Source organism: Mixophyes fleayi, chromosome 6 (genome assembly GCF_038048845.1).
Source record: "Mixophyes fleayi isolate aMixFle1 chromosome 6, aMixFle1.hap1, whole genome shotgun sequence".
Taxonomy (NCBI): Eukaryota; Metazoa; Chordata; class Amphibia; order Anura; family Limnodynastidae; genus Mixophyes; species Mixophyes fleayi.
The window spans coordinates 46,931,919-46,950,354 of NC_134407.1; positions in this window are offsets into that span (position 1 = coordinate 46,931,919).

Genomic DNA, 18,436 nt, shown 5'->3' on the forward strand with positions numbered 1-18,436 from the left:
CTGCTGATGCTCCATGGGTTGACTGGCAGCGGGCACCTCTGTGACAGCAGGGAGGGGGAATATTGCAGATGGTGTGTCTGGGAGCAGGGAGAGGAAGTGTGGCACATGGGGTGTCTGGGGGGCAGGGAGAGTTAGTGTGGCAGATGGATTATCTGGGAGCAGGGAGAGGAAGTGTGGCAGACGGGGTGTCTGGGAGCAGGGAGAGGAAGTGTGGCAGACGGGGTGTCTGGGAGCAGGGAGAGGAAGTGTGGCAGATGGAGTGTCTGGGAGCAGGGAGAGGAAGTCTGGCAGACGGGGTGTCTGGGAGCAGGGTGAGGAAGTGTGGCAGACGGGGTGTCTGGAAGCAGGGAGAGGAAGTGTGGCAGATGGGGTGTCTGGGAGCAGGGTGAGGAAGTGTGGCACATGGGGTGTCTGGGGGGCAGGGAGAGTTAGTGTGGCAGATTGATTATCTGGGAGCAGGGAGAGGAAGTGTGGCAGACGGGGTGTCTGGGAGCAGGGAGAGGAAGTGTGGCAGATGGGGTGTCTGGGAGCAGGGTGAGGAAGTGTGGCAGATGGGGTGTCTGGGAGCAGGGAGAGGAAGTGTGGCAGACGGGGTGTCTGGGAGCAGGGTGAGGAAGTGTGGCAGACGGGGTGTCTGGGAGCAGAGAGAGGAAGTGTGGCAGATGGGGTGTCTGGGAGCAGGGTGAGGAAGTGTGGCAGATGGGGTGTCTGGGAGCAGGGTGAGGAAGTGTGGCAGATGGGGTGTCTGGGAGCAGGGTGAGGAAGTGTGGCAGATGGGGTGTCTGGGAGCAGGGAGAGGAAGTGTGGCAGATGGGTGTCTGGGAGCAGGGAGAGGAAGTGTGGCAGATGGGGTGTCTGGGTGCAGGTATTATATGTTTATGCATAATAATGTGCCTAGGATATCCTATTGACCAAGATATAATGCAGACAGCATCCTAGTTACCAACATAGAATACAGAGAGCATTCTTGGGACAGCAATACAATACCGAGATCATCCAAGTTACCACAATACAATACAATGATAGTGACAGCCATATAATGCATCAACCTGTGTACCAGCCTATGCTCAGGCTGCACTTCACACAGGTTTCCTACACCCACTCAACCATGGGAGGAATATACAAAATACACACTTGAGATATCTCCATCCAGCCAACTTGCATTTAATCATTTTCCTTGCCACTACAATATATCTGTCCATAGTCCCCACCATCCATCCCATGAAATACACTCCCAAAAGGCCCTGTTACCCTCCTTTCTTATCCTCTCCTTTCCTCCTCCTCTTCTTCCTTAATCATCCTTCTTCCCCTTCCTTCATCATCTTCTAGCCTTCTCCTCCCTCCTCTATTCTCCCTCCGTCTCTCTCCTCCTTCATTCCTCTTTCTCATCAGTCCTCCATTCTCCTTCTTCCTTTCTCCTTGTCATCTATTCTTCCTCCTCTAGAATTGTGTTAAATTTTGATTGAATAGCTGGTTCATTATCATATAACAGGAATAAAAGTCCTTGTCATATAACTAATTTTATGTTTTATCATCTAACTCTGTTAAGAATATCCTGGAATCTTTTTTTTTTTTTATAGCCACTGAAATAAAATGTAATGTTCCTCGTTTGCTATTCTCAGTTTCCCTGACTTGTCTGGGTTATTTCATTTATCTGACCTTATTTTCTATATGTATATGGCTTCCATCCAGGAATCACAATGTATCTGTGGCAGAAGATGCACTGTGTGTGCTGTAACTATGATTGTTGAGCTCCTCCAATCCTCACTGAGACTGTGTGCTGAGTGAGCCCTGATTGGAGGAGCTCATCATGTGCAACCTGGATAGCCTAGACCATGCATAAGTGTCTGGTGATACAGGCTGGCAGTGATAAGAGCAGTTTTACTGTTTCACCTGTCTTGGTGGATCTAAGTATCACTGCTTGGGTGATCTTTTCTTGGTAGGTTGCAGCGATAACTGTTTTTTCGATCACTGTGATAAGAGGTGATAGACAATCTGTGTTATCACAGCCTATTAATAAATAAGGGGCCACAGTGAGGTAACGACCATTGTCAAAAATGGAACATTGCCTCTAGTGGCCATATTATAATAACATTTAAATACAGGATCTCAGACACAAGACTATCATTTTTACTTAGCAAAATGTATCCTATAGTCTGTATATTTTCCATAAAAGTTAATCTTTTGCCTACATAGAGTGAACACAACCATTTTATGCACAGAGACAACCTGTCACAAATTTCATGCAGAGCACCAAGTCAAGGCATCCTAAAGTTAAAAAAGAAAAACATTTAAAAAGTTGCACATGGAAAAATAAATCAAAGACTCTAATGGGCCTAAAAGTAGGTGGAAAATTAACCCACATTCTGCTTTAGTTTTTTGGGGATCTGAAGTCACTAGACAATCAAATATTCTATAGATTTCCAAATAACGTAAATAGGTCTAGTTTTTTAAAAGCTGTTGGAATCTATGACCTCTCCAGGATAGCTTATCATAGACACAATATACAGCTTCCCTAAAAATTCAGGCAGTAAAACTTACTGCAGCCCAGAACCAGGGCAACATTTTACAGAAGCATTTCTTCACAACAGTCTTTCTGGGATATTGTGTAGCCTTTGCCAATTTTAATTTGTGTGTTAAATGTTGCATCTGCAACAGACAGTCTTCTTGACAGCAAACTAAATTAACCATTTTATGCAAATAAACATTTTCTACAAAAGCCTCTAAAATAAGACCAGCCCAACATTCTGAATATTTCTACAAGCCGTGTTAAGCGGAATATAGAGCTGCAATTGATAACGGGCACAATAATTTATTGTTGCAGGTTTTAGAACAAAGACTTAAAGGAGCTGTGAATGTAGATATATAATATCATAGATGTCTATAGCCATGTGTGTGCTAATGGCACTTATGGGCATAAGAGTAGTCTAAATTACAGTCCTTACTTTCATAGGGTGTGCACGTTTGCATCTTCCATCAATGTACATAAAAGGAAATTATCTGATATGGTGCAGAGATTTTTTTTTTCTTCTCGCTGGCCTCTTAGTACAGGGAGCTGCAATGTTCTGGGTGTTAGCTGCTGTAAAAGGAGATCTGATGGTGATACACAGTACAGGGACGGAGCATGTGCAGTGTGCCCGAGATGTACGGCAGTGTACATATGAAGATCAAACATCAGTCTGCATGTCCTATATATACTTCTGTTGGGAAAGTGACTGTTCACGGGGATTCCTGCTTCTGTACACTTGTTTCACTACTGACATGTAGTTATTTCAGTAGATGTGTACAGGAGGAAAATTCACTACAGTGTAAACGCAAGGAACTATATCCTGTGCTTATTGTTAAATGATATAGTGAAATTGTAATTATTCTGCTCTGTCTACATTTCTTTTGCACTGTGCATGCTCAGAAAGTGAACATATGCAACTGTGGTTATTTGGCACTTACAACACCGTAAGCCTGCAGAGGAGCAGCTGGGGGGAAGGGGTGTTCTAACGTAGAAATCATGTATAAATAATTTATTGTAGAAATTTAATTTCAATTAGTGGCGCAGGCACCAATTTCTATCATTGCAAATGTACAGTTTTTTATATATTTGTATGTGTTTTGTGTGGAAATGTATTGATTTCTGAGACAGTATGTCATGGGTTTTGTAAAGATGTTCCTACTGTGTTTAGAGGGGCACAATGTGCCCCTCTTTGTCTGTTTTACCCAGTTTGTTTATTAGTTTACTATGTTTGTCCCCAATTGTAAAGCACTAGGGAATATGTTGGAGCTATATAAATAAATGATGATGATGATAAAGAAAGGGGGCGGTGGCAAGGCAAGCCCAGGCGGTCCCCAGCAGCATGGACAGGGTGGCATAGGCAGTCCTTCCTGTCACAGTGTGTTTTAAACAATTGCTTAGGGATTCAGACTGGGACATAGTTGCAGATACGGCTGAAAAAATTGCTTTATTTGTGAGAGGTCAGGTGACCTGGTAATGACGATGAACACCCGAGCTATCCACTAGCAAAAGATTCACAGACGCTTATTGAGACTTTAGTAGTCGCTATGCCAAAGTGTGTTGTAGCAGAGATATTTTTTTATTTTTTTTGTATGCATGTCGGGATGTTGTTACTTCCTTTTTTTAGCTAGGTTATTCAAGTTGATTTGCTGCTTCATAGCAATGTGTTCGTAATATATACAATATAAGGTTTTTTGTACATGTTTGCAAGTTGTTTGTCTGTCTAATAGATGCATTTGCTACTCATTCAAACCTAACGCATCTTCAACTCTGAATACAATGTACATACGCATATGTTTGTGTGCAACTTTTTCAATTGAAGTTGCACTTACGCTTGCGTTTCACTCTGAATCAAGCCCTATGTATGCATGAATATTTGTATGTATGAGAAAACTGTTTTAGTTTAGTTTCAATGAAACAGTGTCCTCTTCTCTTTATAAGAACTGGATGGAACTACTCTATGAAGAGAGATGGGCTTCTATAAAAGCCACTCTCACCAGACAAAGCAGATCGACAGGGTTATCGCCCATAGCACCCTCACTGATCACCATATGTATCAATCAGATTCAATTAGCTGGTGGCACCTAATCAGACTACCTTACATTTTACAGTGTCTCCAAACCATGAACTGACTGGGCAATGCCAGCTGAATAAATCTGATTGATTTACTGAGTCAGACCACCAATAGGATGAAAGAGCAAGTAACAATCTTAGGAGGTCAATTTGTCAAAGACTGAATTTTCATCTTTTGCATTGTGGACTTGTAGTAAGGGATTGAGGTATCCAACTACATTTGAATGTAATCTATTGACTGTTAAAGCTTAACTTTCTATAATGCAGCTAATAACCCACAGCATTGTATATCAGTACCTTATCTGCTTCCTATAATGCATATGGATCTGACTTTTCCAGCAGGGTGACCTACTGTCTCTGTGATTGAATCTTTAGTTCATCTCATAGGGCAGTTCATTGATGGGGTTCTTCAACTTATGGTACAAAATATTCCCCATTATTTCAAGGTTATAACACCATTTTTAAACTGCATTGAGGTTATTAATGACCTCTAGAATCTAATATAGAGCCTTCTTTAAAAAAATTACTGTAGAACTATTACAAAAATCTTTAGCAATGTTTTTTTTTTCAAGTTGAACAGAACTTGTATCTGTAACTAGAAGGCACCAGTATGGGACTAACATTTGCACCCTAAATACAGATATTTTTATGGAAAATACATACCCAGTCCATAAATCTGGCATAGACCACTTTCTTAGATATTACAATATGTTTCTAATTATCTCTTTCTGTAATAATATTTCTCTAATGCTCTGGATCCTCCATTAACATCTGTATCTCAAAACATTTTATGACTGTGTGCAGAAATCAGCTGGCATCCAGTGTCCCTGATCACTGAGTATGACACAAATATATTAGCATACATTAATGATCTCTATATGTTGCTGGTAATTGTCATGTCTTTCTATAATGGTTATTAATTCCTTTTGCATGTGTCTTTTGGGATGGTAACTGGTTATTAACTCAGTCATCTTAACTTACCAGCATCCCAAATCCATCTGTGAGCTCCTGATTACCATCTCTCTACACTGTTGGGCTAGGGTCGTTGATACAGTGTGTAGATTTATTCTTTTAATAGCAATGCTATATATGAAATACTGTAACTTTTTATATAATCATTAAACAACAACGTCCGCAAAAGCTACAAAGAATGCATTACATTCAAATATGTACTGGACACAAATTTCTTATGTACTCCACCTTTCAGAGGTTATTATTTGTTGTTGCTATTGTGGGTGTTTTTCTTAGCATAAATAACACAATCGTCAAAAAAAAAAAAAAAACCCACGAAAAGAAAAGATACTTAGTTTAAGAAAACACTTCCTGCTGGTTTTACTTAGAAGAGAAACCCCCATATAAGATATTCTCATGTCAGTATTACTCTTGTGGCAATGGTTAAGACATTATTTATCGTTTGCATGGTTTTCTCTGTTCCTCTTAATTTCACTTGCATCCACAATATACAGTTGATGGGATTTTTTTAAACACACTTTTCTTCTGACAGTGCGGTAAGTTTGCAGCTCTGAATCCAACCTGCTGTGACTTGCCCTTGTCTCCACCTGCAAACGTTATTTTAGGTTCTGCCTACACAGCATTTAACCGAAATAGCTTTTACTCCATTTATACTCATTCCAGAGTTAGTATTTTATGATTGGCATACCAAATATAATATAATACAGAGAAGAATAAGTATCCAGGTAGGAAGGCAAGAGTCTTCCCCTTTTATGATAGATTTTTATGACTAGAGACCAACAGCAATGTATTAATTATATCCAGGTCCCAGAATCCACCAGGTAGTATCTAACTAGATAGTAAAGTCGATTTCACTTGTTCAGCTGCATACAATGAGCAGTTTACTGGTGATTGCCCATTTTGCTGCAGCTTGTTCCTGCTGTGGTGATCTACATGGGTGAGTTTTCAAAATTACAGTGTAGAGTGACCATCATGTTAGTATCAACTTCAAATATGTAGTTTAGGTGTCATCTCCAAATTCATTGTTGGCTCTATGGTATAAAATGGTCCTAACAAAACATTATTTGAAATCTGCAACTTGATTTTTTTTTTTTGCTTTACATTGTGATCCATGCATATGTCAAACAAGTGTTCACTAAACACAGCCGTGGCTTCACAATACTCAATAAGCCAAAAAATGAACTACTTTATTGTGCATGGTGCAGAAGAAAAAGTCAGTGCAAAGAAGTAAATCAACTGTTCATGCTTATTATACAACATCACATCCAGCTTATACAAACTCACCGCTTACAATTCCATACTCCACATAACGGCTTCATTCTCACCATACACCCACCCCCCTATTCCCATGTACAGTGCTCATACCAGGACATACAGCTACAGTAAAGTCCATTATCATTACAGGCATCCCATTCCTGCCCTCCCAGAGTGCTCAGTAAGTGTCGGAACAGCACCATAGCACTGCTGTTCAGGGCTGGGCCAGTTATTTAAGTTAATGTTATAAACTCAGATTACATTGCAGCACAAAGGTGGTTTGTATACTGCATTGAACTTTGGGTGTCTGGTGTTCACTAAAGGAGAAGCAACAATAACAACAATTGAATACCAGTTAATGTTTCCTCTTAGTTTACCTAACCTTCAAAAAGGGCACAAGTTATGCAAATCTGACAATTATATGTGACTTCTGGGTGAACAGGTTTTGAACAGACGTTTGAATGTATGCAAGACTGGAACAAGTACAATGAAATTCCGTAGACAGGTTTCAATCCATTAACCTGCTGTGCTTGTTAATGTGTCCCATCATAGAAAATGTAATAATGGGTATTTGTAACCAAATATACAACATTTTTGCAGCACCCTGGTGCATAACATGACCTGCCTAAACTCCTTACCTTGCTTTAATGAAGTAAGCAGGAATTACACAGCTCTTTCCCATGGAGGCAGTTGGGAGCCCATTTGGCGCATACTCCATGTCTCCCTTCCTCATGGTCTCAGATGTGCAGAGGAATCCACGTGATGTGGAAGACAGCTGCTACAGACAAAACAAAATAAGATTGAACTTGTTCTTTATGAGCCACCAAATGTCACCAGTCCCCTATAACCCACCATAGCTTAGGCTGGTGGGGCAAAGGCAGAGAATAATAGCAAGGGGCAGGCAGTAAAAAGGACCAACATGGCATAAAGCAGTAGAGAGTTGGGTGCCATAAGTGAGGGCATGTAGGACCACCTGTTACCCATCACTAGGTTAGAGTCTGGAGAGAATAGCCAAAGCTCTGTTAGAATGCTGGTTGGTTTTGGTTTAGGTCCACAATTTGGCCTATGTTAGGATTAGTACTGAAGAATTAAGCTAAAACAGATCTTTAGGAGTAATCATTGATCTCTATGAGGATAGCTGGGGCTATTCACATGGTAATGCAGGGTGAATGTTTGAAACATAGAATAATAATATACATCAAGCAGCATGTATACTCCATTGAGCATTCATCCTGTTCTGTCACTCTTAGGTCATGTATGAGCTATTCTCATAGAGATCATTGCTTACTTTGTAGAGTTCCCTTTCAGCTGCATTCTTTTTCAATCAATAGCAGTTGACCAAGTTGCAGCTCAAGTGGAGGGGCAACTCTGGGTGCACCTACCCTAAAACTGAAATACTGAAAGGGACATTTTGTAATTGCCTTATTTGTTTCCCTACAACTATAGTTGTATGAATTTTTTGTTATTGGATAGTTGGCGAAACATTAATAGATTTTCCCTTGACACTTTACTGTGAGGTGCATCTAACATGTTACACTAGTACTGTCTAGGTGAAACTCAGAGCACCACAATCCCTGTTATGCCTTGCTAACTGGTTTTAATATAACTTTAAATACTGCTATGCAAACAATTTCAACTGATAGGCCCTGAGAATGAAATTGTCACTAGTGAAATATTCTTCCTATATGCAGAAGAGGCGGAAAATGTACTGTGCAGTTGTTCAATATTGCGCAATAGGGACATTTTTTTAGTCCTGCATAATTAACATTAGGATACTTCAGTTAAAAAAGGAGGCTTCTATTTTTATTTTTAAGCAGTGTTTCACTTTCTTGTTTTGACGGTGTATGGGCCTTTCCAAAAACTTGATAATTCCCTTTTATTTAAATCCGTTATTGCATGTCCATGCATGCAAGACTTTAACGAAGACATTTATGTAATAAGAGCAAATTATGAAATAGCATATGTGTACTTAGTTCTATCTAACCTGGTGCAATGAAAAAAAGATTACAAAGGTTTGGTACACACTCAGGCAAAGGACATACTTGTCAGAGACAGGTTTACACTAATGTGAATAAAAACATTGTGATAATGCAAAAAAAGTGCCATTAAAATATGTTTAATTGAAGAAGCTGTACACGAGAATTGTTATAACAAGACATGCTTTTTTGCATTCATAGAGACATGCATGTGTTTAAGTAGTAAACAGATTATCACAAAGCACTGACTACAGGACAAAACTAGAAAAACACTACTGTAAAACTGGTACACATGGTCTAGCCCAGGTCACCACCTATGAATCTCTATGGGCCAGACAGAGTCATGAACATGGTATTACTAAATTGATGTTAATTTTGTAGCAGCAGGATAGAGGGAATTGCACAATATTGTCAGATATATTATACAGTTAAAATCTCTTTCTCTCTCTCTCTTCAGCCCTTAAGCGGAACTTAAGGGCTGAAGGCAGGTAGCGGGTGGCTGCTGCGCCCCCTTGGCTTTGCGCCCTGGGCGACGGCACCGCCCGCACCACCCTCGTTACGGCACTGGCGATAGGCAACCTGAACACTTCAAGAGTCGCATGTGTAGGTTAGCAATAGGCAACCTGAACACTTCAAGGGACGCATGTGTAACTCTAACCTTCAAAAGGGCCGCACATTACCCTTAATACATTACCCTTAATCTCAGTAATAAATTAAATCTACAGGGCGGGGTGCCGCGATTTTTTGCAAGGGGGGGGGAAGTTGTCAGGAGTGGGAGAGAACCAGGGTGGAATGAGTGCAGGAAGAGGACAGAGAGCCAGGGGGAAAAGGGGTGCTGGAAGAGGGGTGAGAGCCAGGGGGAAAAGGGGGTGCTGGAAGAGGGGTGAGAGCCAGGGGGAAAAGGGGTGCTGGAAGAGGGGTGAGAGCCAGGGGGAAAAGGGGGTGCTGGAAGAGGGGTGAGAGCCAGGGGGAAAAGGGGGTGCTGGAAGAGGGGTGAGAGCCAGGGGGAAAAGGGGGTGCTGGAAGAGGGGTTGAAATCCAGGGGGAGAAGGGGTGCTGGAAGAGGGGTGAGAGCCAGGGGGAAAAGGGGGTGCTGGAAGAGGGGTGAGAGCCAGGGGGAAAAGGGGGTGCTGCAAGAGGGGTGAGAGAGCCAGGGGGAAAAGGGGGTGCTGCAAGAGGGGTGAGAGAGCCAGGGGGAAAAGGGGGTGCTGCAAGAGGGGTGAGAGCCAGGGGGAAAGGGGGGTGCAGGAAGAGGGGTGAGAGCCAGGGGGAAAGGGGGTTGCAGGAAGGGGGTGAGAGTCAGGGGGAAAGGGGGGTGCAGGAAGAGGGGTAAGAGCCAGGGGAAAAGGGGGGTGCAGGAAGAGGGGTGAGAGAGCCAGGGGGAAAAGAGGGTGCAGGAAGAGGGGTGAGAGCCAGGGGGAAAAAGAGTGCAGGAAGAGGGGTGAGAGCCAGGGGGAAAAGGGGGTGCAGGAAGGGGGTGAGAGTCAGGGGGAAAGGGGGGTGCAGGAAGAGGGGTAAGAGCCAGGGGGAAAGGGGGTGCTGGAAGAGTGGTCACAGAGTCAGGGGGAAAAGGGGTGCTGAAAAAGGGGTCACAGTTAGAGGGAAGTGGGTGCAAGAAGAGGGGTGAGAGAGCCAGGGGGAAAAGGGGGTGCTGCAAGAGGGGTGAGAGCCAGGGGGAAAGGGGGGTGCAGGAAGAGGGGTGAGAGAGCCAGTGGGAAAAGGGGTGCTGGAAGAGGGGTCACAGAGTCAGGGGGAAAAGGGGTGCTGAAAAAGGGGTCACAGTTAGAGGGAAGTGGGTGCAAGAAGAGGGGTGAGAGAGCCAGGGGGAAAAGGGGGTGCTGCAAGAGGGGTGAGAGCCAGGGGGAAAGGGGGGTGCAGGAAGAGGGGTGAGAGAGCCAGGGGGAAAAGGGGGTGCAGGAAGAGGGGTGAGAGAGCCAGGGGGAAAAGGGGGTGCAGGAAGAGGGGTGAGAGCCAGGGGGAGAGGGGGGTGCAGGAAGAGGGGTGAGAGAGCCAGGGGGAAAAGGGGGTGCAGGAAGAGGGGTGAGAGAGCCAGGGGGAAAAGGGGGTGCAGGAAGAGGGGTGAGAGAGCCAGGGGGAAAAGGGGGTGCAGGAAGAGGGGTGAGAGAGCCAGGGGGAAAAGGGGGCACAGGAAGAGGGGTGAGAGCCAGGGGGAAAAGGGGGTGCAGGAAGAGGGGTGAGAGCCAGGGGGAAAGGGGGGTGCAGGAAGAGGGGTGAGAGAGCCAGGGGGAAAGGGGGGTGCAGGAAGAGGGATGAGAGAGCCGGGGAAAAGGGGGTGCAGGAAGAGGGGTGACAGAGTCAGGGGGAAAAGGGTGCAGGAAGAGGGGTGAGAGCCAGGGGGAAAAGGGGGTGCAGGAAGAGGGGTAAGAGAGCCAGGGGGAAAAGGGGGTGCTGCAAGAGGGGTGAGAGCCAGGGGGAAAGGGGGGTGCAGGAAGAGGGGTGAGAGAGCCAGGGTGAAAAGGGGGTGCAGGAAGAGGGGTGAGAGAGCCAGGGGGAAAAGGGGGTGCAGGAAGAGGAGTGAGAGAGCCAGGGGGAAAAGGGGGTGCAGGAAGAGGGGTGAGAGAGCCAGGGGGAAAAGGGGGTGCAGGAAGAGGGGTGACAGAGTCAGGGGGAAAAGGGGTGCTGAAAAAGGGGTCATAGAGTTAGGGGGAAGTGGGTGCAAGAAGAGGTGTGAGAGCCGGGGGGAAGGGGGTGCAGGAAGAGGGGTGAGAGGGACAAAGGATAAGATGGTGCAGGGGCATAGCTAAAAGAAAGTGTAAAGAGAGGGACATCTTAAGAATGGGAATGTCAGGGATGCAGCCATCATAAAACACAAGTAGTAATGAAGAATGAGAATGCACAGAGGGGACAAGTGTTAAATTTTTTTTTTAAAAAATCAAGCCTTCATACTCCATTCAGGTATATTTTCTATACCCCCACTTCTAAATTTCCACTTCGACCACTGCCCTCGGCCCCTGCTCCCGACTGGCTGTGTGAGCTGACAGCTGTTGATCCCTCCTCACCCAGCGCGCCCAGTAGAAGAACAGAACACAGGATGCCATAATCAGGTAAGTTGATATATTTTCTCGTGTCCAATGTGTTTTTCACCATCCTTTCTTGAACTGTGGACACTACTCTGTATCCAATGATGTTTAAAACACTATGTATTGCTTATTATTGCGCTGTAATGTTTCTTGCATATTTATCTGTACAGAGATTTTTAATTAAGAGGAAAAAACGCTGCTTGTCATACATTTTATCTGTGAGTGTGTCAATATATCTATTTTTCTTTGCATTGTAAATGGGGTATTAAGCTGCTCCTGGGACTCACACTCTCAGTATCTGATATGCTGTACCAATTTTTATTTGTGAATGAGTTTTTGTCTGGTCACTACTATTGATTTGGGGCACTACCATGGCATACTGTTATTTGGGGGCACTACTGTATGGCATACTATTATTTGGGGGCACTACTGTATGGCATAATGTAATTTGTGGGCACTATTGTGGCATAATATGATTTGTGGGCACCATTGTGGCATAATAATATGATTTGGGGGCACTACTGTATGATATATGATTTGGGGGCACTACTATGCCATAATATGATTTGTGGGCACTACTGCATGGCCAAATATGAATTGAGGGTAATATGTGGCATAATATGACCTGAGGGCACTGCGATGTGACATATTATGAGCTGGGGGCACTACGGTGTGGCATAATATGAACTTCTGCCAAAGGCACTATGGTGTGGCATAATATGAACTTCTGCCAAAGGCAAGTCTCCCATTGTTGAATATGACGGGAGCCCAAAGAAGTTGCTGTACCGCAGCCCAAAATTCCTCTTGTCGGCCCTACCTGTGAGTCAAGGGGGTAGACGTCTCCAGGTAAATAATCTAAATGCTTTCTATCTAATTAAACTGATGGATCACATCCAATTATCACTCATCCACCTCCTTAATTTATATACTGTGTTATTTAAAATGAATAGAAAAGACGCATATCCAGTTACTGTAGTAAAAAAAATATTTTTCTCTGACATTTTGCTGTAGATGGAAATACTTTTAATGCGGCCGTGTGGGTTCAAATGATCGTTCAATAGTTATGTTTTTTCTGATATATTTGTTAGAGTTTTATTTCATGTGGAATGATTCATAAAAATTCTGCCATTACTATTTAATTGAGGTAAAAGGGTACCTGTTACCTATATGTGTGTAAGTACTCTGTTGTTGCTATTTTGTGGGAGATTTGAAAATAGCAAAACATTGGTTTCCTACAGTGGCGCCTGTATAATTGGTGGCATTGCTGTAGTATGGGGTGAAGTAGTGGTGGCGGCAATGTTGTAGTGTGTTTGGAGCTTAATATTGCTAATAAGTAGGAGAGAGTATTGCTGTAATGTGGGGGGTGACGACGGTTGCTGTAATGTGGGGGGGGGTAATGCTGGTTGCTGTAATGTGGGTGGGTATTAATGTAGTATGAGTGTGTTTGTTTGTTTTTTACTGCTGTAATTTTGGTACAAATAATGTATTGTTATGGTATTTATTGATGTAATTAGCGTACTAATAATGTAGGTTTGCGGGTCAATAAATACCCCCCCCCCCGCACGCATACACACACACACACACACACACACACTACATCATGTTGTACTGCACCAGCAACGCACACTACCCCAGCATCAGTGTGCAACAATATAGTGCATGCTGCCCACAACAGGTGGGCCTGTGTGCTTTAAATGCCAGGGCTGATTTTTATTCCCAGTGCGCCCCTGCTTCCTTGTGTAGATCAGGGTAATACCAACCTGTGTATTAATCTCCATAATAAAACAGGCTGGTTTTATTTGAACTGTGTAAACTCTCTATACTGTTTTACAATGTAAGCTTTCATATCTATGAGCAATATTTTATTGCCTTCTTTGACACCATGCCCATTTTATTTTGAGTTTTATTTCTGTTATTGTCTATGTTTTGTTTTCTGCTCTAAAATGTAAAGAAATACACGGAAAGGATAAACATTCAATAGGTTTGTGATAAAGGATTTCTGACAGCTGCACTGTCCTGCTGGACTAATCCCGGATACCCAACTTGCAGATTAAGGAGGCAGGAAATGATTTTAAAGTGGAGACCAATTTTTATATTTTTAGGTTTACTGTCTGCTACTCATATTCTTCAGGATGTGTGTATTTTTCTTTTCGTTATGTAAATATTTACATGCAAATTTAGCGCATAAATAAACTATATTTCTACGAGCAAAGGAAGAAGTCACTTTTGTATTAATTTTGACCTTTAAGAGAAGTAACTTTTATTTGTGAAAACATGCAGTAAGTTTCCATAAACAGTATAGTGTGCCGGCAGTCCTACCTATGACTAGCAGATATTGAATGGTTTGTAATAGAACCTTAGCATTTCACTCAGACTGTGCATGCATAGAGTGGGTGACTATCTGAGATTTCTGATCAGCTGTGCTCTGTGGTGCTGATATTTTGACATTTCCAAGATGCAGTTCCTTGAAAGGTGATATTCACTTTTGAGAGGGGACATCTGGATGACAATTGGGTCTCAAGTCATCCAGATGCAGCTCCATAAGGACATCATTCAGGTGCAGCCTTTCTAAAGTCTCTGAACTAAATATTGTAGAACAGAGGTTAGCATTGCTGTCTCACAGAGCTGGGTTCATGGGTTGGATTCCAAATAGGGCCCTATATGTGTGGAGTTTGTATGGTCTCCCCATGCTTGCATGGGTTTATTCCCACACTCCAGAGCAGACATGTCAAGCTCAAAACCCATTTGGGCCAAATAATCAAAGACACTGTGCCCTCCATGCTGCTTTTGGTCCCTACATCTGTCTTCCCTGTTTCACACTGTGCCCTTCTTGCTGCTTTTGCCCCCCTTCATCTCTCTCCCATTTCACACTGTGCTCTTCTTGCTGCTTTTGCCCCCCTTCATCTGTCTCGTTTTACACTGTGCCCTCCAATGCTGTTTTTGCCCCCCTTCATATCTCTCCCGTTTCACACTGGTTCCTTCATTCTGCCTTTGCTCCCCTTCACTTACCTTTCTATTGCCTTCTTTCTTCTCTTCTGTTTTCTTTTCCACTGTTTTCTTCACTTCTTCTCGTGGCTCCTCACAGCAAATGTCTGACTTGATGACATCACGCCCAACATTCAATGCGCAGGGAGGTGGGCGACGGCTGCGTCAGGTAATTATTTTATTTATTTTCTGGGCCGCAAAAAATATGCATTTGAGCTGGATGTGGTCCATAGACCACGAGTTTGACACGTCTGCTCCAGGGACATATATGGTAGGTTAATTGGCTTCTGGTGCAAGGTAACCTTAGTGTGTGTGTGGTTGGGAATGTAGATTGCTCCACTGGGGCAGGGACTAATGTGAATGATTAAATATACTCTGTAAAGTGATATGTAGGGGCTATGTAAAAACCTGTTAATTATAATAATGGTAGGTCCTCTAAGCTCTCTGCTTCTTAAGACACCGATGCCTGGATCCTAGTGTGAACTTCTCTTCCCCTTTTCTTTTCTTCCCCAACCCAAAATATCGCTCATTCCTCCCCTCTTCCTATGTAAAACATAAAAATTGATGTACAGTTGTGACTATGTAATCCACATTTGTTCATATTTTGTCAAAATGCTATGTACTCTTCTGTGCTATCAAAATAAAGAATTTAAAATAAATACATATTAGTGTTGCCCTGCTCAACTAATTGCTAATTACACACATGCTTCATAACATGTCTCTGTTAAGTCAAGCGACACCTGTGACATCATCAGTGCAGCATTCTGCTTAATAGAGATGATCACGGCCTAGTCAGACCCAAATAATCTCTGCCATAGTTTACATGCAATGACATAGATTTCTATGATATCCCACACCTTATGGAAAGGTTGGACTGGCCCCCCTGGGTACCTGGGAATATCTCTGTTGGGCACCACTACCTGAGAGCCCCCCGCCCCCCACGCACTAGGGGGTAGGACCCCAACAGTGTATGACTCCCTGCACACTCCCTGGTCGCGACTTGATTAGGTCATGTCTGCGACTGTCATTGGAGAGGAGTCTGGATGAACCAAAGAAGAACAGAGAAAATAAGAAGAGCAGTAAGTAATGCAGGGATAGGAAGACACATGGGATATTTGTTGGCGGGGATAACTCCCTCTAATGGCAGAAGTTCTACTACTGGTAGCTAGACTGTCCTACTCAAAGAGTTTAACAGTCACAAGATAATAGAACGTTCCTGTATGTAGTGATCAAATTTGTGCTCATCACCAGAATATCTGTATTCCCTGTATACATATAATTATATTTTATAAAAATAATTACCAATAAAACTACTATATTTTAGTAGACATTTTTAAAAGGTTATAATTAACAGTTGTAGCCTTGATCTATTGATTTCTTAAAGTCCTAATGCTTTTGCTTTATTCAGGTAGTTCATTGTCTGGCATCTATTGTCAGAAAACAGGGGATGACTGCAGAGGTAGAGTTATGCCTGCAATATTTATTATTTTATTTTTAATAGGATCTTGTTTATAGAGATATGCAGAAAACTGATTATATTTTGTTCAAATCCATACCCCAGTTTCTATGAGGTGACCGCTTTAATAATTTGGGTCATTTTTGTCTGCTAGTTCTCCACTTTTCCACCTAAGTTGCCCCTTATAATTAGAGATGCTCACTGACCCCGGTGAAGTGGTTTTGGATCTGGACTAGCTTCGTGTTTTGGTTTTGGCAAAACCGCCCTTGTGTGGTTTTGGTTTTGTATTTTTTTTTTTAGAAAAATTGCCAAAATATGCTATAATGACAATTTTGCTCTTTTTTTTTTTTTTTTGATCCTACATTATTATTAACCTCAATAACACTAATTTCAGGTCATTCTCATTTGCAGTCAATTTTGATCACCTCACAGGTCACATTATTATTTTCATATACTTTAGGACAAAGACTGCAGTGACCTGACTGGATGGTAAGCGACAGAGCAATGACTCACACGGCAGTTCCTACCATATCTATCACATTGGCACACAGTTGCAGAAAAAAAAGTCAGAAGAAAAGCCTGCAAGGCCTAGTATTTGTATTTTAGCAATGATAATTAGCAATGGAGAAATGGAGCTCTACTCTTTAAGTGTATATAACACTATACACTTTTTTGTGCAAATTTAGAAGAAAAGCCTTCAAGTACTAGTAGTTGTATTTCTGTAATGAGAATTACCAATGGAGGTCTCCTTTCTGTGTGTTACCTATATAACACAGTAGAATTGGACTACAGAATTACATCAATCCTGTAAGCACTATTATTTGTATTTTTCTGCAATGAGATTTAACACTATGGAGCTCTCCTGAATGTCACTGATTACTTTCTTTAACACTGCTACCCCCTCCTCTTCAATTATATCTATTTGCCTGCTCAACTGCTCTACACTCTATGCTACACCTTCTGTGTACCTCTCTCAAATGGCGCTAGATCGCTGTGGAGGCGTTGTTTATAGATTCCAAAACTCCCGACATCTGACGAAGTCACGATGACGTTTTGACTCGTTTTGGAAAAAATAATTGCTTACTGTACAGTTACTGGTATAAAAATAAAGCTCTCTCTGTCTCCAAAAAATATATAAAACTTGCTTAGGTATAGTAAAAAATTATTTCCAGCAAAACTGATGCATCTCAAAAAAATGTGGGCCTCCAAAAGGACAATTTTGGCATGAACTTCTGCCAGCAAATGGGTTAATCATTACTAGAGAAATCAAAAAGGTATATGAAAAACAAAATTTAAAAAAATCTGTCTGATACAAGCCAAAATTGTCATATATGCATCATTGTTCATTGTTTTTGGTTCAGTTATACATCGGGCAAGTTAACCTGAAATAGAGGTTACCCTATATTTCAGCTTCAGATGGATCTACTTACTTAATTTGTTTTTGTCTCAAAATACCATGCACCTTATTTAATCTTCTAGAGAATCTGACAGAGAACAAAGGTGGTCTAATCTGTTTCCAAAGCATTGCGGCCTGTTGTTAAGCTGACAGTATTTTATTTTTGTATTGTTACTATATGAAATTTTAAGGAGTAATTTAATCAAGCTGCAAGTTTTTGGCATGTTTGAAAAGTGGAGATGCATATAGCAACCAATCAGATTCTAGGATCTGATTCATTAAGGATCTTAACTTGAGAAACTTCTTATTTCAGTCTCCTGGACAAAACCATGTTACAATGCAAGGGGTGCAAATTAGTATTCTGTTTTGCACATAAATTAAATACTGACTGTTTTTTCATGTAGCACACAAATGTCAACTTTAAATTTCAGTGAATAAATAAGCTATCAAGTATTTGTGTGCTACATGAAAAAACAGTCAGTATTTAATTTATGTAAGTTTCTCAAGTTAAGATCCTTAATGAATCAGGACCCTAGTTATCATTTATTTAGAAAATTCTACAAAAAGATAGCCAGAATTTGATTGGTTGCTACCGGCAACATCTCCACTTTTTTAACACAGCCAGAAACTCGCAGCTTGATAAATTTACCCATTGCCCATCAAGGATTTGCCTTAGGATATGTAAAACCATTGAAAAAGTGGTTTGAAAATACATTTCAGGGAGTATTGTGGAAAACATGAAATAATGTGTGTAATCCCCTAAACTCATAACAGACA